At 42.6% G+C, this 26,466-nt stretch overlaps 1 long non-coding RNA gene across 1 annotated transcript in view; it reads left to right on the top strand.

The window, feature by feature from the left end:
• LOC132397218 (uncharacterized) overlaps positions 1–26,466 on the top strand; it is a 73,610-nt gene that overhangs the window by 15,621 nt on the left and 31,523 nt on the right. Inside the window, exons 3-4 of the long non-coding RNA XR_009513309.1 lie at positions 28–174; positions 11,584–11,762. This is a non-coding gene — a long non-coding RNA (uncharacterized LOC132397218). The remainder of the gene's footprint in view (positions 1–27; positions 175–11,583; positions 11,763–26,466) is intronic.

Raw genomic sequence — 26,466 nt, 5'->3', positions numbered from 1 at the left:
AACCCATCCTTCCACTTCCTCATCCAGGTCATTTGTAAAAATCACAAAGAGAAGAGGTCCCAGAACAGATCCTTGAGGCACAACACTGGTCACTGACCTCCATGCAGAATATGACCTGTCTAAAACCACTCTTTGTCTTCTGTGGGCAAGCCAATTCTGGATCCACAAAGCAAGGTACCCTCGGAACCTATGCCTCCTTACTTTCTTAATAAGCCTTGCATGGGGTACCTTATCAAATGTCTTGCTGAAATCCATATAGATGACATCTACTGCTCTAGCTTCATCAATGTGTTTAGTCACATCCTCAAAAAATTCAATCGGGCTTGTAATGCATGACCTAGGCCTTTTCTCCTTGGGGTCGCAGAGGATGAGAGGTGACCTGATAGAGATGTATAAGATGATGAGAGGCATTGATTGTATGGATAGTCAGAGGCTTTTTCCAAGGGCTGAAATGGCTAACATGAGGGTGCACAGTTTTCAGGTGCTTGGAAATAGGTACAGACAGGATGTCAGGGGTAAATTTTACACAGAGAGTGGTGATTGTGTGAAATGGGCAGCCAGTGACTGTGGTGACAACTGGGTCTTTTAATAGACTCCTGGACAGGTAGATGAAGCTTAGAAAAATAGAGGGCTATGGGTAACCCTAGGTAATTTCTAAAGAAGTACATGTTTGGCACAGCATTTTGGGTTGAATGGCTGCAGGTTTTCTATGTTCTATGTTTCTAATGTGCAAGAATGTAAGAAACTGCAAACAGTAGTGAACTCAGTCCAATATATCATAAGTGCATCCCCTACTATCATCAGAAGCATCTATATGAGCCCTAAAAAGAGGGCGTTTAGAGATGGAAATAGGGAGGAGCTGAGGCCAATACAGAGGGACCTGAAAGCCAAGATCAGGGAGGCTAAAGACAGGTATAGGAGGAAGCTTGAGTGGATCCTCCAGCAGAACAACATGAGAGTGGGCTGGAGTGGGATGAGGACCATCACTGGGTTCTGGCAAACTATCAACAGAGGAGCTGAAGGCAGTGTGGACAGGGCCAACGAACTTAACCTGTTCTTCAACAGATTTGACACTGTGGCCCCTGCCCATCCCCCACATGATTCATCTGTTGTCAGCCCCAACCAACACATACTCCACTCTCCCCTCCTACCCCTCCTCACAGCCCCCCACCCTGCTCTCATGACTACACCCCTCCCCCACCTGAAACCACCATGGTGGGCTTCACAGCTGAACAGGTGAGAAGACAGCTGAAACGTCTCCACCCAAGCAAGGCTGGAGGCCCGGATGGTGTCAGCCCCAGGATGCTCAAAGCCTGTGCCCCCCCCAGCTATGTGGGGTACTTCACCATGTCTTCAACCTGAGCCTGTCTCCAGAGGGTTCCTGTGCTGTGGAAGAAGTCCTGCCTCGTCCCTGTACCGAAGACACTGTGCCCCAGTGGCTCCAATGACTACAGACCGGTGGCATTGACCTCCCACATCATGAAGACCCTGGAGAGACTTGTTCTGGAGCAGCTCCGGCCTATGGTTAGGCCACACTTAGACCCCTTCCAGTTCCCCTACCAGTCCCGAATAGGAGTTGAGGATGCCATCATCTACCTGCTGAACCATGTCTACGCCCACCTGGACAAGCCGGTGAGCACTGTGAGGGTCATGTTTTTTGACTTCTCCAGTGCGTTCAACACCATCCGCCCTGCTGTGCTGGGTGAGAAGCTGACAGTGATGCAGGTGGATGCTTCCCTGGTGTCATGGATTATTGATTACCTGACTGGTAGACCACAGTACGTGCGCTTGCAACACTGTGTGTCAGACAGAGTGGTCAGCAGCACTGGGGCTCCACATCATCTTCACTCCATCTGCAAAAAGCAGAAATTCCCAATGGCTAACCATTTTAATTCCTATCCCCATGTCAGTCCATGTCATCCTCTTCTGAAGCTCTCAGGTCAGAGGAGAAACACCTCAGGTAGGTAGCCTTCAACTTGATGGTGTGAACATCAATATCTCTAACTTCCAGTCATTTTTCCCTTCCTCTTTCCCTCTTCTTCAATTCCCCTCTCTGGCATCTTACCTCTTCTCCTCACCTGCCTATCACCCCTCCCTGGTGCCTTTCCTCCTTCCCTTTTCCCCATGGTTCACTCTCCTTTGTTATCCTCTGCCTCTCCTCCTTCTCCAGTCTTTTACCATTTCCTCCTGTCATTTCTTACATGACAATCTGGCACACATGAGGCTTTTTAACAAGATAAGAGGCCATGGGTATTACAAGAAATATTCTGGCATGGATAGAAGATTAGTTGACTGGCAGAAGGCAAAGAGTGGGAATAAAATGGGCCTTTTCTGGTTGGTTGCCAAGAGTAATGGTGGTCCACAGGGGTCAGTGTTGGAACGGCTTCTTTTCATGTTATATGTGAATGATTAACTTGCAGTTAAGTCATTGGTAAGGAAGGCAAATGCAAAATTAATATTCATTTCAGAAGGACTAGAATATAAAAACAAGGCTGTAATGCTGAGGCTTTATAAGACATTGGTCGGACTGCCCTTGGAGTATTGTGAGCAGTTTTAGACCTTAAGACACAGGAATAGAATTAGGCCATTTGGCCCATCGAATCAGGGCCCATTATTCAGAAAAGATGTGCTGACTTTGGAGAGGGTTGAGAGGAGGTTCATGAGAATGATTCCTGAATGAAAGGGTTAACATATGAAAAGTGTTTGATGGCTCTGGGCCTGTACTCACTGGAGTTTAGAAGAATTAAGAGGGGTACCCCATTGAAACCTGTGGAATATTGAAAGGTCTAGATAGAGTGGGTGTAGGAACAATATTCCGATGGTGAATGAGTCTATGACTAGAGGGCACAGGCTCAAACTAGAGGGATGTCCATTTAGAACAGAGATAAGGAGGAATATCTTTTGTCAGAGGATTGTGAATCTGTGGAATTCATTGCCACAGGTGGCTGCAGAGGCCAAGTCCTTAAATATATATTAAAGCAGAGACTGATAGTTTCTTAATTAGTCAGGGTGTCAAAGGTTACAGGGAGAAGACAGGAGAATAGGTTTGATAGGGATAATAAATCAGCCATGAAGGAATGGTGGAGAGAATTCGATGGGTTGAATGACCTATTTCTGCTCATATGCTTTATGGTCTTATGGTTTCCCCCCTTCTCCCACCCACCTGGCTCCACCAATCACCTTCTGATTTGTCCTTCTTCCCCTCATCGCTTCTTATTCTGGCATCTTTCCCTTCCTTTCCAGTTCTGATAAAGGGTCTTGGCTCGAAACATCTGCTGTTTATTCATTTCCATAGATGCTGCCTGATGTGCTGAATTTTGTGTGTGTTATCTATCATCAAAGGTCTCCACCATCCAGGCCATGCCATCTTCTTGCAGCCACCATTGAACAGGAGGTGCAGAAACCTAAAGTCCCTCACCACCAGGTTCAAGCAGTGATTTCCCCTCAACCACTTGGTTCTTGGACCAAGCTGTACATTTTTAATTACAAGTATTGACATTGGCATTAGTTTAATATTGTCACATGCATCCAGATGCAGTGAATTTTTTTTTTGTTTTGATGCCATCCATACAGATAATTTCAAAATAAACACATTGAGGTAGAATGAGGAAAAAGCAATAGAATGCAGAAAATAGTGTTACAGTTATGGAGAAAGTGCTGTTCAGGCAGTCAATAAGTTGCTGGGGCCATGACAAAGTAAATCTTGAGGTCAAGAGAATCATCTTTAATATGGAGGAAGCCCATTAAAGAGCCTGATAACAGCAGGATATAAGCCATCCTTGAGCCTGTTGATGCATATTTTCAAGCGTTTATATTTTCTGTTCAGTGGGAGGGAGAGAACGTTGATTGTTGACTGCTTTTCTGAGCAGTGAAAACTGAAGACTGAGTTCATTAAGGGGACACTGGTTTTGGGATGGAGTGAGCTGTGTCTACATCACTCTACAATTTCTTGTCATCCTGGCAGGCATAGAGTACTATCCTATCAATATTTTGTATGACAGAGTTCTCAGGATTGCTTGGAGGGGGAGAGAGAGTTTGCAAAAAGTGAGCGGGGGCAGTCAGCACATTTTGGTCACCTACCTATAGAAAAGGCATAAACAAGATTGAAGAAGTGCAGAGAAAATTCACAGGGATGTTGCTGGGACCTGAGTTAGGGAAAGGTTGAATAGCTTAGGACTTTATTCCTTGGAGCATAGAAGATTAAGGGGAGATTCAATAGAGATATACAAAGTTATAAAGACTATAGTAAATGCAAGTAGGCTTTTTCCACTGAGGTTGTATGAAGTTAAATTCATCCTCTGGTGTTACAGCAAAATAAAATGTGTGGTTCATAATGAGAGATGCAGCTGCTTTGTGCCAATAGCCTTCCTGTGCACTGAAAAGCAAAGTTGAATTTTCCCTAATATTCTGTGGAACCTATGAATTGTCACATTTAACAATCAATTTTACATTTCAGTTCAGTGATGAGGCACATAAAAACATGTCAGTTATACAATTGAAGTTTTGAGACCTTTGTTTTCAATGCTTCCTGGGATTCAACTCCACCCTAAATGCCCTTGGTATGAACATCGAATTCTCCAACTTCTGGTAATTCCCTCCCTTTCCCTTCCCCCAACCCACTTTCACTCGGTCTTCTCTTCCAACTGCCTATCACCTCTCTGCCTTCTTCTACTATCCATAGTGCTTTCCCCTTACATTCCTTCTTAACCTTTCCTGCCTATCACCTCCCTGCTTTCCCTCCCCAACCCCTTGATCTTTCCTCTGATTGGTTTTTCACCTGGCACCTTCTTCATAAGGCCCCTTCCCCTCTTTCATCAGTCCTGATGAAGGGTCTTGGCCTGAAACGTTGACTGCTCATTTCAACGGATGCTGCCCGACTTGCTGAGTTCCTCTAGCTTGTTTGTATGTGTTGACCCTAACTGCCTGGCACTTCCACTGCCCCTTACCAACTTCCCCAGACTCAGCACCTGTCCTGAACACAGTATTTTTTCATTTGGAGTATTTTATTACCTACTTTAATGGTCCTTTATCATACGACTAAGGGTGCAGATTTTTATCTAACATTTTTGGCAAGTTTTATGGAGAAAAGGTCCTAAACATCTTAACTCAGAGGCTGAGAACCTGTAATTTTCTTCCCTGGAGAGCTGTGGAGGCTTGGTAGTAGAGTTCATTTTGGGCAGAAGTTTATAGGTTTTGGAAGGGAATCAAGAGATAGTAAAGGAAAATGGTATTTATCATTGAGGATTTTGATGGAGAGTGGAGCAAGTTCCAAGGACAATATGGACTCTGTTCTCAATTCTTGTGCTGTATTCTTATGTAAGTTCTTGTCAAATCTTCAAATTGCCTTGATTGAATAAAGAAGATTTTAAAGCCGTACACCCAGTAGATGTACACGGACTTATTGAAGACAGTTTGTACATTTTTATGTTCAATGGTGTCCCTGCAATATCTTTAAGTCTGCATTCAACTTAATGTTTTCAAAGCAGCAAGCACTGAATATTTTTCTCTCATCAAAAGTTCATGGACTGGGCCATCTCACTACATACATTTTTTATAGCTTACTGCTATGGGAAAGGAAAAGGGTATTACACCATGTCTGCAGATTTGTTTTGTTGTGCTGCTTTCAATGCAGGGTGAACTGATTCTTTCTGAACTATGACAGACATCACAACCTGCTTCCTCATTTAGGACAAAAATAAATGCCAACAAAGCAAATTTTCAAGAGCGCCAGAGAACGAAAGTAAACAGCAGGGACGTAATTCTGTTGGAATGGAAAAATACAGTTCTAGAATAAAGCTAACAAACAAGATCTCTACCCTTGTTAAGTTGTTGCTTTGAAGCTTGTAACTCAGCAATTTCCTCAAATAATGGTGTATGCAATATATTCAGCATGTGTCACAATGTATAAATGTCTTATTTTTCCAAAAAATAACTTTTAAAGAAGCTTTTGTTCATCAGATAAAGACATGCCTGGAAATCCTGGTAATTACTTATGTTTTTATTGCCACTGAACTGAAAATTGAGGAGACAATCACATTGGTAGGTCCAGTGACACATATAGGCAATGTCAGGTAAAGATAGTAGATTTCCTTACAAGAATGGCATTGGTGAACCAGGTGAGCTTTTCAGACACAAGAGATTCTGCAGATGCTGGAAAAAATTAGCAGTACACACAAATGCTGAGGAACTCAGCAAGTCAGGCAACATCTTTGGAGGGAAATGTACAATTGATGTTTCGAGCATTTATTCCCTTCCATAGACGCTGCCTGAATTGCTGAGTTCCTCTAGCATTTTGTGTGTGTTGCTTTCAGACATTCCAATAGTTTCATCACAAGCAAGAGAAAATTTCAGATTTTGAAAATCAAAGTAATACTTACAAAATGCTGTAGGAACTCAGCAGGCCAGGCAGCATCTGTGGAAAAGAGTAAGCAGTTGATGTTTCGGGCCGAGACCCTTCATCAGGACTGGGGGGGGAAAGAGATTAGAAATCAGAGTAAGAAGGTGAGGGGAGCAGAGGAAGGATTACAAGGTAATGGATGATAGGTGAAACCGGGAGAGGGGGAGGGGTGAAGTAAAGAACTGGCCAAATGATGAAAGAGATTAAGGATTGGAGGAGCAGGAATCTGATAGTAAAGGACAGAAGGCATGGAAGAAAGGGAAGGGGGAGGAGCATCAGAGGGGGATGAGGGGCAGGTAAGGAGATAAAGTGAAATGGGTATGGGGAATGTGAAGAAGAGGGGGCAATTACCAGAAGTTTGGGAAATTAATATTCATGCCATCAGTTTGGAGGCTACCTAGATGGAATATAATGTGTTGCTCCTCCAACCTGAACGTGGGCTCTTCATGGCAGTAGAGGAGGCCATGGACTGACATGTCAACACCAATAGTTCTATTACAATTATTGAGATTTTCATCCATGCCTCCTTTCATTAGGAACAGCAGCTGTAATTGTTTACAGACTTTTCTGTTAAAAAGTATTAATTGCTCTAAGACCACAAGAAATTGCAGAGCTGTGAACACAGCCCAATCTATCATGAAAGCCAGCTTCCCCTCTATTAATGAAGACTATACTTCCCACCTCCATAGAAAAGCAACCTAAATAACCCCTCCCACCCCAGTCATTCTCTTTTCTCCCCCTTCCTTTGGGCAGAAGATTAAAAAGCCTGTCTGTACCTACCACCATGTTCAAGGACAACTTCTACACTGTTGTTAGAAGACTCTTAAATGGACCTCTTGTGTGATAAGGAACTCGTGATACTTCAGTATACTTCACCATGGCCCCTGCACTTTGTGACTACCTGAAATGCACCTTCACCGTAGCTGTAACACAAGATTCTACATTCTGTTATTGTCTTTCCTTTTGTATTTCCTCAATAGGCTTATGAATGGAATGAACTGTCCAGAGAGCATGCAAAGTTTTTCACTGCATTTTGGTAGATATGACAATGATAAACCAATTGTCAATTAAGATTACAACTTAATTAGGAAAGCTAAAAACATTAATTTTAAATATTCTACAAAGTACATACTGAGAGTGGGAAATAACCTCCTAGTGTACTTGAACAATTGGGTTTTGCAATATGCATTCACCCAGTGGCCACTTTGTTAGATTCACCTGTACATCTGCTCATTAATGCAAACATTTAATCAGCCAGTCATCTGGCAGCAGGGCAATAGTAACTCAAGCAACCACACGTTCCAACATTGGTCTGCAGAAGAGCATCTCTGAATGCATAACATGTTGAACCTTGACGTCGTTTTGCTGCAGCAGCAGAAGACCACAGACGTAGACTCAGTAGTTACTTTATTCGGTACCTCCTTTTCCTAATAAGGTGGCCACTGAATGTAATTATCCCTCTCTGAAACAAAAGGATAGTATGGTGCCGTGGTGGTGCAATGGTTAGCACAGTGCTTTACAGTACCAGCAACCTGGGTTCAATTCCTGCCACTGCCTGTAAGGAATTTGTACGTTCTCCCATCATCACATGGGTTTCCACTGGGTGCTCCAGTTTCCTCCCATATTCCAAAGGTGTATGGTTTTTAGGTTAATTGGTCATTGTTAATTGTCACATGATTAGGCTCGGATTAAACTGGGGAATTGCTGACGACTCGACTTGAAGGGCCATAGGGCCTTCTCTGTGCTGTATGTAAATAAATAAAAGTGCTGAGCAATTGAATTTTGACTATCAATTTCAGAGTGTTTTAGTCCCCACGAGGAACTTAACACTTTTATATTTTGCTGGGAATTTTTGATAAGCATTAATGTACTTCTTTCCATGGCACTGACGAATCCTATATATTCTGAATTACACAGAGCACTCTCCCACCTTTATCCCATTGTTGCAGCATTCATTTATTAAGAGGAAACAAGCACAAGTTGTATTGTGAAACATCTCTTTAAGAGACAGTAGTAAAGGTTACATTCACAAATACTAAACACCAATGTGCAAGATCTTGCACTATAGAATTCTGTACTGAAGCTGACACAATGCTGCATTTGTTATGTTTTGCAACTTCAAACCATAAAATTAATTGAAAGAAAAATATGGGAGCCAGAAACGTGCTCAGGAACTGGAGCTGCAGCTCAATGACCTACGGCTTGTTAGGGAAAGTGAAGCAAAGATAGACAGGAGTTACACGAAGGTAGTCATCCCAAGGCTAGAGGAGACAGATGAAAGGGTGACTGTCAGGAGAGGGAGGGGGGAACATCAGACAGTGAAGACCATCCCTGCAGCCGTCCCTTCAACAATAAGTACTCTATTTTGAGTATTTTGGTGGATCCAGCTGGGGGAAGCAACAGCAGCCATGCCTGTGGAACTGAGTCTGGCCCTGTGGCTTAGAAGGGTAAGGAACTGAAGGGTAGGATAGGGAGCCGAAGCAGATGGCTGCAGTAATAGGGGATACTACAGTCAGTGGGACAGGTAGGCGATTCTGTGGACGCAAAAAGGAAACACTGATGTTAGTTTGCGTCCCAGGTGCCAGGGTCTGAGATGTTTCTGGATCCATCCACAATATCCTGAAAAGGGAGGGTGAGCAGCCAGAAGTCATGGTACATATAGGTGCCCTTGACATAGGAAGCAAAAGGGAGGAGATCCTGAAAAAAGAATATAGGGAGTTAGGAAGGAAGCTGAGAAGCAGGACCTCAAGGATAGTAATGTCAGGATTGCTGCCTGTACCACATGACAGCAAGGATAGGAATAGAGTGAGGTGGCAGATAAATGCGTGACTGAAGAATTGGACTAGGGGACAGGGATTCAGATTCTGGATAATTGGGGCAGATGAGACCTGTACAAAAGGGACGAATTGCATTTGAATCTGAGGGGGACCAATATTCTTGTGGGCAAGTTTAGTAGAGCTGTTGGGAGTGGTTTAAACTAATATGTCAAGGGGGTGGGATCTGGTGTGATAGAGATGAGGATGAACCAGGAGGCTTACAAGTAGATGATGGTATAAAATGAATGTAAGGAAGGATGAGCCAGTGATTGGGTACAAATACAGACAGAGCAAAGAGTTAAATTGTACCACGGAGGCAAAATTCAAAAGGCTGAAGAATGCAGGACTGAAGGTGCTGTATTTAAATGTGCGTAGCATTCAGAATAAGATGGATGAACTTGTGGTGCAATTAGAGATTGGTTGGTATGACATTACAGGTATCATGTTTTGCAACATGATACTTGTCCAGTTCCTTATACCACCTGCAATAAAGTAGCCAGTGAGCTAGATTGCATGGAGTCTGAAGGAATTCTTTCTGAGGTTGAGTGGAACCCAAGGCCCAGCAGGTAATAAGAATGGATCTGTCAGGATCTCTGGTGATTTTAAGGTTACCATCAACCCAGTACTGAAAGTAGATCAATACCCTCTGCCCAGGATAGAGGATAACTTTGCAAACCTTTCTGGAGAAAAACACTTCAGCAAAGTGGAGTTTGCTGTGTCCTACTTGCAGATGGAAGAAGAGTCCAAAGTGTTTCCCACCATAAGCACTCACAAAGAGCTTTTTCACTATAATAGGCTTATTTCTGAAGAAGCATCTGTACCTGCACTCTGGCAGAAAGCTATGGATGAGGTGTTGCAAGGTTGCCCAGTCACTCACTGTTACCTGGATCAGAATCAGAATCAGAGTCAGAATCAGGTTTATTATCTTTGGCATGTGACGTGAAATTTGTTAACTTGGCAGCAACAGTTCAATAATATAGAAGAAAAAGCATTGTTTTGGGTAAGGGTGACAAGATACATCACCAAAATCTCAAGACAGTGTTAAAAAGTTTAGAAGATTAAGGGCTCTGAGCATGACACGGCAAGTTTGAATTCTTTAAACCAAACATCACTTACTGTGGTCACATACAAGTGTACAACCCTAGGGCCAAGGAATTGCAGTCCTTTTTAGGATTTGTTAATTACTAGAGCAGATTCCTAACAGACTTGACTACTGTACTCCACCCCTTGAATTCATTTCTGCAAATCAGGAAGAAATAGCAAAGGACAAAATTTGTGCAAGATAGCTTTCTAAGAGGCAAAGGGAAATGGTGCTGGCAGACACCGTACTGACACATTATGATTCAGAATGTCCATTGAAGCTTGCCTTATAGAATAGTTGCAGTCCTGGCAACATTATGAGTGATGGAAGTGAATGTATCACAGCTTTGTATCGCACTCCCCTACCGCTGAGAGAAAAATTGTGCACAGTTTGACAGAGAGGTTTGAGCCTGGTTTGGGGTGTAAACATTTCTACCACTATCTGTATGGGAGAGTATCGTGCCTTTACTATTTAAGTAATATTTGAATAATTGTATATACATGAATCGTTTGATTAAGCATTCTTAGTCATTAAAATAATTACATGTTCTATGTATTATGTGAATTACATACGTCACCCCAGAGTTCTGAAGCAGGTGGCTGAAGAGATTGTGGAGGCATTTGTAATGATCTTTCAAGATTCACCAGATTCTGGAATGGCTCTGTAAGACCGGAAAATTTCAAATGTCACTCCACTCTTCAAGAAGGGAGAGAGGCTGAAAAGGAAGGAAATTATAGGCCAGTTAGTCTGACCTCTGGTTGGAAAGCTGTTGGAGTTGCTTGTTACAGATGTGGTTTTGGGGTAATTGAAGGCACATGATAAAATAGGCCATAGTCAGCATGGTTTCCTCAAAGCAAAATCTTGCCTAACAAGTCTGTCAGAATTCTTTGAAGAAATAAGAAGGAGGATAGATAAAGGAAAATCGGTTGTTTTTCAGAAGGCCTTTGACAAGGTGCCAAATATGAAGCTGCTTAACAAGTTATGAGCCCATGGTTTAACAGGAAACGTTCTATCATGGATATAGCAGTGGAAGCAAAGAGTTGGGAGCCTTTTCTGGTTGGCTGCGGGTGACTAGTGGTGTTCCACAGGGGTCTGTTTTGGGCCCAGTTCTTTTTACGTTTTACATTAATGATTTAGGCGATGGAATAGATGGCCTTTTGCAAAGTTTGAGATGATAGTTTAAGGAAGGTGGAACGTAGGATGATGGCACCTAACAGCAACTCCTTTGCTTGCATCTTTGGAAACAGCTCTATTTCTATCTTTAATATCTCTTCTTTTTTCCTTTTCAGGGTTCTTTTGAAGACCCTGACCTGGAGTTACACACTGATTTCGGTTCTCTGTGGGAATGGGACCCGCTCTTGGGGCCACATGATTGGCTGCTTTTCAATATGCTGAGGTTGCAGCCCAGAAGACCAGTGCACCTTCAGGGTGCTGGATCTTTGTGGCTCTGGAGGCAGGCAGATTCGAGGTCAGTGCCATCACAGAAAACTGTTGTGTCATGGGAGTACACGGAAGATCAAAAGCAGTGAGCTGGCTGCCGGCTGTGTGCTCTGTGGGCACAGAGCTCAAAAAAAGTGACGCAACAGACTTTTAACACCATAAATCAGTGAATTGTTTTGTTATGTCTCCCCTCTCTCTGTGAAACAGGGATACCTCTTTTTACCTTGTTAGGGAGAGAGAGAGAGCCTGTGGTCTGTCGAATTACCAGGTGAATGAGTAGTCTTTGGGGTACTGCTAGTCTGTCTTTATTAATGCTTTGCTGCACGCTTGAGTGCTCGGTGGGGGGGGGGGGGGCGCAGATGCTTTTTTTGCTGGTGGGGAAGGGGGGTTGTCACTTTGCTGCTGCTTGTGGGTGGGAGTGGGGAGCTGGGGAGGTGTTTTGGGATCCTAACATTTAATTGTCATTCATTCTTTGGGGCACTCCTCTGTTTTTGTGGATGTTTGAGAAGAAAAAGAATTTCAGGATGTATATTGTATACATTTCTCTGACATTAAATTGAACCCATAGTATCAATAGGTACCCACCTACTTATTGATACAAAGATAAGTTGAGAAAGTGGATAGGCTATGGAAGGACTGAGACAGGTTAGCAGAATGGGCAAAGATATGGCAGATGGAATACAGTGTTGGGAAATGTATGGTAGAATTTCTTCCACTTTGGTAGAAGAAATGAAAGAGTTGATTATTTTCTAAATGGAGAGGAAATACAAAAAACTGAGGTGCAAAGCAACTTGGGAGTCCTTGTGCAGAATTCCATAAAGGTTACTTTGCAGTTGGACTCTGTGGTGAGGAAGGCAAATGTGATGTTAGCATTCATTTCAAGAGGACGAGAATATAAAAGCAAGGAAAGTAATGTTGAGACTTTATACTGCACTGGAAAGGCCTCATTTGGAGTTTGGGCTTCTTATCTTAGAAAGGATGTGCTGAACCTGGAGGGGGTTCAAAGGAGTTTCACGAAATTGATTCCACGACTGAATGGCTTGTCATGTGAAGAGCATCTGATGGCTCTGGGACTGTATTCACTGGAATTCAGGATTATGAGGGGTGACCTCATTGAAACCTATTGAATAGTAATAGGCCTTGATACAGTGGATATGGAGAGGATGTTTCCTATGGTGCAAAAGTTAACAACCAGAGGACACAGCTTCAGAACAGAGTGGTGTCCTGTTAGAACAGAGATGAGGAGGAATTTCTTTATCCAGAGAGTGGTGAATCTGTGGAATCCTTTGCTACAAGCAGCTGTGTAGGCCATGTCTGTATGTATATTTAAGGCAGAGGTTGGTAGATTCTTGATTGGTCAGGGCATGAAGAGACACAAGGAGAAAGCAGGAGATTGGGGCTGAGAGGAAAAATAGATCGGCCATGATGAAATGGCAGAGCAGACTAGATAGGCCAGGTGGCCTAATTCTGCTCTTATGCCTTATGGTCTTATTGTTTTATTCTAAGGGACTAGATATATGAGTATTTGGATAGATATGGACTGATTAAGGATAGACATCATGGCATCATGTCTATCTAATCGAACCAATTTTTCGAGGAAGTTACCCAGAAAGTTGATGGTGGCAAGACAGTGGATATTGTCTACATGGAATTTGGGAAGGCGTTTGACAAGGTGTCACATGGGAAGTTGGTCAAGAATGTTAAGTTGTTCGGCATTCACGATGAGGTTGTAAATAGGATGAGACATTGACTTTGTGTGAGAGGCCAGAGAGTTGTGGTAGATAGTTGCCTCTTTGACTGGAGGCCTGTGAATAGTGGAGTGATGCAGGGATTGTTGCTGGGTCTGTTGTTGTTTGTCATCTATATCAATGATCTGGATGGTAATTTGGTTAAATGGATCAGCAAATTTGCAGATGAAATCAAGATTGGAGGTGTTGTGGATAGCTAGAAAGAATATCACAGCTTGCAGCAGGATCTGGACCAGCTGGATAAATGGGATGAAAATGGCAGATGGAATGTAATGCAGACAAGTGCAAGGTGTTGCACTTCATTGGGACCAACTAGATAGGTCTTATATAGTGAATGGTGGGGCACGGAGGAGTGCAGTAGAACAAAACAATCCAGGAATACAGGTTCGTAATTCATTGAATATGGTGTCCCAGGTTGATAGTGTCATAAAGAAAGCTTTTGGCATATCGACCTTCATAAATCAAAGTATTGAGTACAGGAGTTGAGATGTTATGTTGAAGTTGTACAAGACAATGGTGATGCCCAATTTTCAGTATCGCGTGCAGTTTTGGTCACCTAGCTATAGGAAAGATGTAAATAAGGTTGAAAGAGTATACAGAAAATTTACAATGATGTTGCTGGTACTGAAAAACCTGAGTTAAATGGAAAGTTTGAATAAGTTAGGACTTTATTCCTTGGAACATAGAAGATTGACAGGTAATTTGATAGAGGTATACAAAATTATGAGGGGTATAGACAGGGTCAATGCAAGCAGACTTTTTCCATTAAGTCTGGGTGGGGCTACAACTAGTGATCATAGATTGAAAGTGAAAGGTGGAAGTTTAAGGGGAACATGAGGGCAAACGTCTTCACTCAGAGGGTCGTGAGGGTATGGAACATGTTGCCAGCATAAGTGGTGCATGGGACCTTGATTTCAATATTCAAGAGAATTTTGGATAGCTACATGGATGGTAGGGGTATGGAAGGCTATGATCCCAGTGCAGTTCAATAGGAGGAGACAATTTAAATAGTTCACAACAGACTAGATGGGCCAAAGGGCCTATTTCAGTACGAGAGTCTATGACTCTAAGCCATTTTGATTCCAGTGGTCCATGGCAGCACTTAAACACTTAATAAGTTTCCTCTTGGCTTTACAAGTTCTGCTATCAAGTTAAGCATGACCAGGTTTGATGCCTAGGTTAACCCTCCTGATGAAGGGTTTCAGCCCGAAACATCGTCACTACCTCCTCCTATAGATGTTGTCTGACCTGCTGAGTTCTGCCAGCATTTTGTGATTTTATTTATTTCCAGCATCTGTAGATACACTCGTGTTGAGGTTGATATGTGTAGTATTATTCTTTCTTTATTTCATTATAGCTGTATCAGACAACATGTTTGGCCATTTGTCAGTCTTTGGTGGGACTGGAGTCACATTAAAGCCAGACTGCATCAGGGTTCCTCTGTAGGGGTCATTAGTGAACCAACTGGGTTTCATGACAAATGAGAAAATCTGCAGATGCTGGAAATCCAGGCAAGACACACATGGTTGTGATTGGATTACTACAAACATTGGTATATTGCCAATTCTCTTCCAGGGATGCCTACCTGAAGAAGTTTAAATCTTCCCTTCCACATGAGTTCAGTGAAACCCTCTTTCACTGCTCCCCCTCTGTGATCTCTGCAACCCACCAACTCTTTGACCACGTGCTCACCCAGTCCCATTACCACAGCCATGTATCCTTTCTGGGAATAAGTCTTCATTGCCAGCTTGTACCGCACAGTTTCCAGGTTCATTTTCCAGTCCTGCCAAAGGGTCTCAGCCTGAAACATAGATGCTTGCTGAGTTCCTCCAGCATTTTGTGTGTGTTGAGTCTTATGACATTCTGGTAGTTTTATGGTCATTAGTAATAATGCAAATGACTCAGTCTGTTTGTTTTTTGTGCTCAGCTTCTCATTTACCATTCACCTCTCTCACTATCACCTCCTTTACTTATCAGATTCCAGCATTGATAGCCTATTGTGCTCTATCTTATCTCCCTCTAGCAGCTGTCTCCTATTTTCATAATCTCCCTCCTGCCCTCCTTGCTCAACCTACTTCCCCCCCCACCACTTTTTCTCTTTCCTCTTTCTGTTTGCCTCCACCCATGAATCAGCTATTGTCTCTAATGCCATTCCTGCTCCCCTCTCTTACCTGGCATCCCCCCCCCCCCCCATGGCAATACTTAGTCCACCAATCACCTCTGACTCCTTTGACACACACCTCTTCTCCTCTTTATACAGGCCATCTTGCCTCTCTACTCTCAGTCCTTAGATAGGGTTTTGACCAAAAGTGTTGACAATTCCTTTCCTTCCACAGATGATACTTGACCCGAGTTCCAGATACCAGCACCTGCGGCCTGTATCTATTCCTACACTTATCCCATTTTATTCTCCTGCATTCTTGTCAACTCGTTCAGAGTTAAATATTCTACACTACAGGCAATTAACCCTATTAACCTTCATGTCTATGGGAGGAAAATGGAACAACAGGAAGTGAGGTCACAAACAAGAGAGAATCTGCAGATGCTGGAAATCCAAGCAACACGCACAAAATGCTGCAGGAACTCAGCAGGCCAGGCAGCATCTATGGAAAAAAGTACAGTTGGTGTTTTGGGCTGAAACCCTTCAGCAGGATTTGAAATGTCGATTGTACTTTTTTCCATTGATGCTGCCTGGCCTGCTGAGTTCCTCCAGCATTTTGTGTGTGTTGGTCAGCTGGAAGTGGATCCTTGGAGATTGGAGCAGCAGCTTTTCAAGCTGTGTCACCAAAACTCCACTAGCTGTGTTTTTTTTTACACAAATGCTGTCTATCCTATTGCGACTAAAAGCAATTCCTGGTTTATTTCAGATCTGCAGAAGCTGTAGTTCATTGATTTTTATTTTCTCATCACATATGGTTCCTGTCACTTTCATAATAATGCTCCACCTCTAATTATTCTCAAGCTTGATGATTATTTGTTCTCTCCAAATTCAGGCTTTCATAACATTTTATTAATTTGCAGCCATTTTTCTGTTAAACAACTCATCCACTGAGGAAATTTTTTATATCATATTGATTGGTGTGTTAAATAGAGATTTCAATGATACCATCTAGTTTCCAATTAGCTGTTAAGACATACTGAGAACTATCTCTAGACCCTTTCTACCAGGCTGAAATAACTCTAATAATAACTATTTATAGAGTACCTTAACTGTCTCAGGCTATTTCTCAGATAGGTTTCTGACACACAGATGCTAAATTAGGACGTATACTCACCTTGGTTTTTCGAACATATGATCTCTACCATCAAGAAAGTCAAAGATAGCAGGTGTATTAAGCACTATTATCCAGACTTTCCCTTTCAAGCTTGCCATATTCCTGACTTGAAAAGAGAAATCGGTGGGGCTAAATCCTGAAACACCTTATTGAACAACACAGTTGGAGTAAGCTTGAAGAAAAACTACAACCATTCAAAGTGTCCCACTATCACCTCACCAGGGGTAATTAAGGATGGACAATAAATGTCAGCCTTGTTAATGATACCCATGTACTGAAAATAGAAAAAAAATAGATTGAGCTAGATCAGGAGTTATGACTTAAGCAGTTGTGCGTAAGACATGTTCAAGTTTGCAGAGAAAATGACACCACGGTTAGCTGAAAGTATTGGATGCAGGGCTTCAAGACTGCACTTGGAGTATTATCTACCCCATATCTCAGAAATGATGCGTTGTCATTGAAGAGAGTCCAGGGGAGTTCACAAGGATGATTCTGGGAATGAAGGGGTTAACATAAGAGACGTGTTTGACAGGTTTGTGCCTGCAGAATGCAGGGTGATCTCATCAAAACCTACCAAATGTTGAAAGAACTAGATAGGGTGGATGTAGAAAGGATGTTTCCTATGGTGGGTGTATCCAGAACTAGCGGGCACAGCCTCTAATGGAGGGGCAACTTTTAAGAAAAGAGATAAGGTGGAATTTTTTTAGCCAGAGAGTAGTGAATCTGTGGAATGTTCTGCCATAGAATGGCAGAGGAGGCCAAATCTGTGAGTATATTTAATGTGGAAGTTGATAGTTACAGGGCACCAAGGGAATGGCCAGAAGGCAAGGGTATGGGGTTGAGTGGGATCAGGATTAGCCACGATGGAATGGGGGAGCAGAATCAATGGGCTGAATGGACTAATTCTGCTCCTATGTCTTATGGTCTTATGGTCTAAGACAGAAGCAAGGGAAGAATTAAGCAAGTTAATAGAAGCAGAGATTTTGTGCGGTCAGAAATAAAATTGAGAAAGTTGGGTATTTTTGAGTGAGTTTGTCTGAAAGCTTTTTCCAATGATTCTTTATGATATTATAGAGGGAGCACAGAGGAGATTTACAAGGATGTTACCTGGACTGGAGGGTGTACCCTATGAGAATAAGTTGAGTGTACTTGGCTTTTCCTCCTTGGAGTGACAGAGGATGAGATGTGATCTGATAGAGGTGTATTAGATGATGGGGGTCATTGATTATGTAGATAGCCAGAGGCTGAAATGGCTAACACAAGTGGGCATGGTTTTAAGGTGCTTGGAAATAGGTACCAAGGGATGTCAGGGGTAAATTTTTCACACAGAGAATGGTGGGTGCGTGGAACGCACTGCTGGTGGTGGTGGTGGAATTCGATATAATAGGATCTTTTAAGAGCCTCTTAGATTGGTACATGGAGCTGAGAAAAATAGAGGGCTATGTGCGAGGGAAATTCTAGGCCGTTTCTAGAGTAGGTTAGTTGATCGGCACAACATTGACCTGCAGTCAGTAAACAGCAGTAAGTATTAGTATGAAGAGCCAATGAGATCACACCTGCTGTAGGCTTATTGTGGTGATAGGTAAATCGTAGTGGGCTCAGGTCTTGATTAAGCAGGATCTGAATCTAAGCGTAACCAACCGCTCAACCACTTCATCACCATAGATGTGAGTGTAACTGGACAATAGTCATTAAAAACAGCTCACCCTGCTCTTCTTACCGGTATGATTGTTGAAGCAGGTGGGAAATTCTGACTGTAGCAATGAGCAATTGAAAATGTCTTTGAACACACCCGCCAGTTGGTTGACAGATTTTCAGAGCCATATTAGGTATACCCTGGGGGTCTGTCGTCTTGCGAGGGTTCACCCTCTTGAAGGATGTTCTGACTTTGGCCACCAAGGGACAGAGATCACAGGGTCACCAGATGCTGCGGAGATCCTCATAGCTGTAGTTTTATTCTCCCTTTCAAAGTGAGCATAACAGGCGCTAAGCTCATCTGGGAATGGAATGTCTGGGGGTTTCACGTTGTAGGAAGTAATGGCCTGCAAACCCTTCCAGAGTGGACATGCATCCGATTCCACCTCTAACCTTGATTGGAATTGTTCTTTTGCTCTTGACATTGCCCTCTGTAAGTCATACATGACCTCCTTGTATAGTCCTGGATTACCAGAATTGAATGCCACAGAGCTAGCCCTCAGCAGACTATGAATCTCCTGGTTCATCCACAGCTCTTGAGTCAGGGATGTATAGAATATCCTCATAGGCACACATACATCTACACAGGTTTTAATGAAGTCAGTGACAACTGTGGCATATTCATTCAGACGCAAAGATGAATCGCTGAATACTGTCCAGCCCATTGATTCAAAGCAGTCTCCCTTGCTCATACCTTCTTGGTCCTCTACCAGTGCTGTGGTGTTCACTCTCCACCTATATACTCAGGGAGTAGAAGTACAGCCAGATGATTAGACGTTTCAAAGTGGAATGGTATAGTAACCACTTTTGATTGTAGTATTACAGAGGTCTAGTGTGTTGGCTCCTCTGGTTGCACAAGTGATATGTAGGCAATAATTATTTAGAGACTTTTTCAAGCTAGCCTGGTTAAAATCTCCTGAAATGATGTGGAAGGCATCAGGGTGCACTGTTCATTATGTTGCTCAGTTCGTACAAAGCCTTTTTGACATGGGCTCGAGGTGGGATGTACACTGCTACCAAAATGTCGGAAAACTCCTGCGGCAGATAAAATGATGGCACTTGAAGATGAGATGTTCCAGGTTGGGTGAGCAAGATTGGGACAGACCCGCTATGTTTGTGCATCACGAAGAATTAATCATAAAGCTTTTGGAAGACTCATCAGATGACCAGAAAAAAGTTTAGAAAAGATATCAAAGCCTGCCAAAGTAAGCAAAGAATGTATCTGACCAGAAGGAGCAAAATTTGATTTTAAAAGCTGCAGTCTCAGGTTTTTAGATATATTTAATGATAATACAAACCAGCAGTAAATATTGCACTACATCAGTGATATAAAAACCACTTCACACACAGTATCGGCATAAACACTCTCTGCACCAGTGATTATGTATTTTATACTTCTTCCAATTAACAACTCCCGATCAACAACTGTATTATTTCTGGCTGGTTGCTTTTTAGGGAAGATCATAAGAACACTATCACAAGAGTATCTGAAAGATGCACACAATGGCCTCATTGAAAACAGGCATGCTATTAGATTCAAATTCTGTTTCAGTGATCTTCATGTCAAAATGAAATAGATGGTAGTCAGACGCTTAGCTAGATGTTGGAGATATATATATCCATATTTTATGATATACACTACCATATCTTATATTATCAAAAACTTCAGCAGTGATCAATACAGTGTTTGTTGTTTGTCATTTTTGGATTCCATTTCGTCTAATTTAATAAGTCACGGCTACACACTGTAGGTTAATTTTATATCCTGACTTAAAATTACTACCTTACAATGGGATAGTAATATTGTAGAATTGTTAGAACACCAAGCCATTTGGCCTTTGGAAGAATGCTAGCTTTTGATTATCAATCTGGACAGTTCAATTCAACTCTTCTTTTTCCACAACCAAGTAGCTTATTCTCTATTAAGTTCCAGCACAGCCCCTTCTGAAAGCAGTATTTGATTCTATTTCTTACATCTCAATAGGAGGTGAATTCCATGTTATAATTATTCCCTGTATTGTTTTTCCTCCTTATGCCTGTTTACTAAAGATTTAAATCTATGTTCCCGAGTCATTGAACTATCTATAACATAGAAACACAGAAAACCTACAGCACAATACAGGCCCTTTGGCCCACAAAGCTGTGCCAACATGTCCTTACTTAGAAATTACCTAGGGTTACTCATAAACCCCTATTTTTCTGAGCTCAATGTACTTGTGTAGAAGTCTCTGAAAAGACCTTATGTATCCACCTCCACCACCATTGCTGGCAGCCCATGCCATGCACTCACCACTCTCTGTGTAATGAACATCTGACATCTTCCCTGTACCTACTTCCAAGTACTTTAAAAGTGTGCACTCTCGTGCTGGCCATTCCAGGCCTGGGAAAAAGCCTCTGACTATCCACATGATCAATGCCTCTCATCATCTTATACACCTCTGTCAGGTCACCTCTCATCCTTTGTCGCTCCAAGGAGAAAAGGCCGAGTTCACTCAACTTGTTTTTATAAGAAATGTTCCCCAATCCAGGCAACATCTTTGTAAATCTCCTCTGCACCCTTTCTATCGTTTCCACATCCTTCCTTTACTGAGGCAACCAGAACTGAGCACAGTACTCCATGTGCGGTTTGACCAGGATCCTATATAGCTGCAACATTACCTCTAGGCTCCCAAACTCAATCCCAAGATTGATGAAGGCAAATACACTGTATGTTTTCTTAACCACAGAGTCAACATGTGCAGCTGCTTTGAGCATCTTATGGATTCGGACCCCAAGATCCCTCTGATCCTCCACACTGCCTAGAGTCTTACCATTAATACTATATTCTGCCATCATATTTGACCTACCAAAATGAACCACCTCACAGTTATTTGGGTTGAACACCATCTGCCACATCTCAGCCCAGTTCTGCATTCTATCAATGTCCCACTGTAACCTCTGACAGCCCTCCATACTATCCACAACACCCTCATCAGCAAAATTACTAACCCAACCCTCCATTTCCTCATACAGGTCATTTATAAAAATTACGAAGAGCTGGGGTCCCAGAACAGAATCCTGAGGCGCACCACTGGTCATCGACCTCCATGCAGAATATGACCCGTCTACAACCACTCTTTGCCCTCTGTGGGGAAGCCAGTTCTGGATCCACAAAGCAATGTCCCCTTGGATCCCATGCCTCCTTACTTTCTCAATAAGCTTTGTTTGGGGTACCTTATCAAATGCCTTGCTGAAACCAATATACACTACATCTACCGCTCTGCCTTCATCAATGTGTTTAGTCACATGCTCAAAAAATTCAATGAGACTTGTAAGGCACGACTTGCCTTTGACAAAGCTGTGCTGACTATTCCTAATCATATTATACCTCTCCAAATGTTCATAAATCCTGCCTCTCAGGATCTGAACATTACCTAGCTCTCTGAACCTTTTTAAGCTTTTCTTTTCTTTTTGACTAGATTTATTACAGCCTTTGTACACCATGGTTCCTGTACCCTACCATAATTTCCCTGTCTTATTGGAATGTACCTATACAGAACTCCACACAAATATTCCCTGAACATTTGCCATATTTCTTCACACACAAAATGCTGGTGGAACACAGCAGGCCAGGCAGCATCTATAGTGAGAAGCGCTGTCGACATTTCGGGCCAAGACCCTTTGTCAGGGTTCCACCAACATTTTGTGTGTGTTGTTGTTTGAATTTCGATCATCTGCAGATTTCCCCGTGTTTGCCATATTTCTTCTGTACTTTTCCCTGAGAACATCTGTCTCTAATTTAAGCTTCCAATTTCCTGCCTGATAGTCTCATAATTCCCCTTACTTCAATTAAACGCTTTTCTAACTTGTCTGTTCCTATCTCTCTCCAATGCTATTGTATAGAATTATGATCACTATCTCCAAAATGCTCTCCCAATGAGAGATCTGACACCTGACCGGGTTCATTTCCCAATACCAGATCAAGTACAGCCTCTCCTCTTTTAGGCTTATCTACATATTGTGTCAAGAAACCTTCCTGGACCCACTTAACAAACTTTACCCCATCTAAACTCCTTGCTCAAGGGAGATGCCAATCGATATTTGGGAAATTAAAATCTCCCATCATGACAACCCTGTTATTATGACACCTTTCAGGATCTGATTCCCTATCTGCTCCTTAATATCCCTGTTACTATTGGGCAGTCTATAAAAAACACCCAGTAAAGTTATTGACCCCTTCCTGTTCCTAATCTCCACTCACAGAGACTCTGTAGACAATCCCTCCATGGCGTCAACCTTTTATGCAGCCGTGACACTGTCTCTGATCAACAGTGCCACATCCCTACCTCTTTTGCCTCCCTCCCTGTCCTTTTTGAAACATCTAAAACCCGGCGCTTGTAATAACCATTCCTGTCCCTGAGCCATCCAAGTCTCTGTAATGGCCACAACATCATAGCTCCAAGTACTGATCCATGCTCTAAGCTCATCACTTTGTTCACAACATTCCTTGCGTTAAAATAAATACATCTCAAAACTTCAATTTGAGTGTGTCCCTTCTCTCTCACCTGCCTATCCTCCCTCACACACCGTCCCTAGCTTTCTCCATTTGTGAGCCAGCCGCCGTTTCCCCAGTCTCAAATTTCACGTCATATGCCGGTGATAATAAACCTGATTCTGATTCTGAAATTATTACCTGAGCCATATACAAGCTGGCATAGGGTTAGTAAGATCAGAGAGTTGAATACATGACTCAAAGGCCGGATGGGAGAAAAGGTTTGTAATTAACGGGTAGACAAAAGACTGCAGATAATGGAATCTGGAGCAACACCAATCTACTGAACGAACTCAGCAGGTCAAGCATTATCATGGGAGGAAAGAAATTGTTTTGGCCCAATAGCCTGAATCATTGGCACTAGAGCTGGGGAATGAGAGAAATGTTTCAATGGATTAAAATCAATCTGTGACCAGTGTTCTATGGCTGTGGATATGGCTAAATAGTTGGGAATAGGTGAGGAGAAGTTAAGAATATTAAAGAGGAGGTACAGAGGAGTGAAATAGAACACAGAACAATGCAGGAACAGGCCCTTCAGCTCACAGAGTTGTGTTGAACTAATTAACTTAGTAATCAAATGCCACTAAATAATCCCTTCTGCCTACACAATGTCCATATCTTTCCACATTCTGCATTTTTAGGTGTCTGTCTAAAACCCTCCTAAATGTCCCTATTGTGCTGACTTCCATCACTAAACCAGGGGACACATATCAGGTTCCTAGCACACTCTGTGTAGAAAAACCAGCACAATCCTTTGAATTTAAATGAAGATTATAATTGATTTAGTTCAAACTAAAACAGAAGAACAAAAGAAACAAGACCAACCTAATCTACCATCATTAGGTCATGGCTGAGCTGCTAGCTCAATATTATTTGCCTACCTTATCTCCACATGTTTTGAATGTCTAAATAATATCCAGAAGTCTTTCAGTCTTAGTTTTAAATGCAATCAGTACTTGAGCTTCTATAAACCCTCAGGGTATAAACTTCCAAAGATTCATAACTCTATTTTAAATGAAGTAAATTGTTATCAACATCAGCTGACTATTACAGACGAGGAAACTACATTCAAAAGTTTAACAGTAGACAAGGAATGGTTAACATTTAATGAATTAATATATAGTTTATGGCATATTTACAGGAATAACCCATTTCTCAGTCAGTTCATTAATTCGACACTTCCCAGTAAATGGCACTTCCAAAAATGCCGAGGGAAGCTCATGTTGATATCAACACAGTACTGAAGGAGTTTCTGGGCTGGCACTGGGACAGTGCTGAGGGAATTTCTGGGCTGGCATTGGGATGGTGCTGAAGAAGTTCTTGGACTGGCATTTGGATAGTGCAAAGGGAGTTCCTCAGCTGGCACTGGGACAGTGGGTAGGGAGTTCCATGGCTGGCACTGGGACAGTGGGTAGGGCGTTCCATGGCTGGCACTGGGACAGTGGGTAGGGAGTCCCTCAGCTGGCACTGGGACAGTGGGTAGGGAGTTCCATGGCTGGCTCTGGGACAGTGGGTAAGGAGTTCCTCAGCTGGCATTGGGACAGTGGGTAGGGAGTTCCTCAGCTGGCACTGGGACAGTGGGTAGGGAGTTCCATGGCTGGCACTGGGACAATGGGGAGGGAGTTCCATGGCTGGCACTGGGACAGTGGGTAGGGAGTTCCTCAGCTGGCACTGGGACAGTGGGTAGGGAGTTCCTCAGCTGGCACTGGGACAGTGCGTAGGGAGTTCCATGGCTGGCACTGGGACAGTGGGTAGGGAGTTCCATGGCTGGCATTGGGACAGTGGGTAGGGAGTTCCATGGCTGGCATTGGGACAGTGGGTAGGGAGTTCCATGGCTGGCACTGGGACAGTGGGTAGGGAGTTCCTCAGCTGGCACTGGGACAGTGGGTAGGGAGTTCCATGGCTGGCATTGGGACAGTGGGTAGGGAGTTCCTCAGCTGGCACTGGGAAAGTGGGGAGGGAGTTCCATGGCTGGCACTGGGACAGTGGGTAGGGAGTTCCTCAGCTGGCACTGGGACAGTGGGTAGGGAGTTCCTCAGCTGGCATTGGGACAGTGGGTAGGGAGTTCCATGGCTGGCATTGGGACAGTGGATACGGAGTTCCATGGCTGGCACTGGGACAGTGGGGAGGGAGTTCCTCAGCTGGCATTGGGACAGTGGGGAGGGAGTTCCTCAGCTGGCATTGGGGCAGTGGGGTGGGAGATCTTGATTTGATAATGGGTTAATTGGCACTTTGATCAATTAGCATCTACAGTATAAAGTCTGGCTGCATGTTAGAGCTTTTATAACTTTTTACAGAACAAAAAGCCAGTCAGAAACGTGATCCAACTGAGGCTGAGAAGAACATTAGATTAAAAGAAAAGTCCAATAATATTACCAAAATGAATAATAAGCCTGAGGATAAGAAAAATTCAGAATTCAATGAAAGAATTTCAAGATTTTCAAAGAGAATGAGGAACCAGAGTATGAAAGTAATCTGCCAAGGTTCATAAAAACTGACTGTAAAAACTTTTATAGCTACGTATGTGAAGAAATAAATATTAACACATATTAATAAGGCCATAGCATGGAGAGCAAACAAATATATTGTTTATGTCCCCAGGGAAAAAGACACAAAAATCCTCTTCAGAATGGTGGAAGAAGATAGATTTAGAGTTGACGAGGAATTGAAAAAAATAAACATTAGTCAAAATATATACAGTACGGAAAATTAATGGGAGTGAAAGTCAATATATCACCTGGGGAACACCTGAGATGAATAATAATTCTGGCCAGATCACAAAAATGAATTTAACAAGTCCCACAAACTCAGCCTTTGCTCCCCATAAACCCAGTCTCTGGCCACCATAATTCCAGCTTCTGATAACCCATAAACTCAGACTCTGATCCCTACACAAATGCAGCCTCTGATCGCCAAAAACTCAGTCTTAACTTCCCCAGTACTCCCAACCTCCCATGAACCTCCCTCATGGATCCACAAACATAATATCCTCTGTCCTGTCCCTCCAAACCCCCTACCTCTCAATCAAAATCAACCAATGAAGCAGAGTTTCAGAAGGGAATCTGGCAATATATACTTTCTCCCAAAAATATACAACATTCCACTGTTGTAAATATATTATGAGAATAACTCTAAAATATTTTTATTTGGAACTGCAGTATCCTAAAATATAGTGATGATACAGAACATTTGTGTAAGTGTCAGTGGCTTTTTGGAAACAACCAATAATTCTTAATTTACTTCAAATGGTATTTACGTTCCAGTCACAGACCATGCCGTTTATCTAAGCAATTTATCTGAAACTGCTATAAAGTATTCAAGAGAAATTTTTGGGCGTATTTTTAGGATTGACAGAATAAAGTGTTAGCAAATTGTGATCATGAATAATACCCTTTCCCGCTGCAATTTGTTGCTGCTTTATGTAAGCACTTAAAGCTGTTTGTCTTCTAGATGGAACATTAGGTGCATACCACCATGATGTTC

This window comes from Hypanus sabinus, chromosome 1 (assembly GCF_030144855.1).
Source record: "Hypanus sabinus isolate sHypSab1 chromosome 1, sHypSab1.hap1, whole genome shotgun sequence".
NCBI lineage: Eukaryota > Metazoa > Chordata > Chondrichthyes > Myliobatiformes > Dasyatidae > Hypanus > Hypanus sabinus.
Note: the sequence above shows the minus strand (reverse complement) of the source record. Positions and strands in the feature narration are given on the sequence as shown.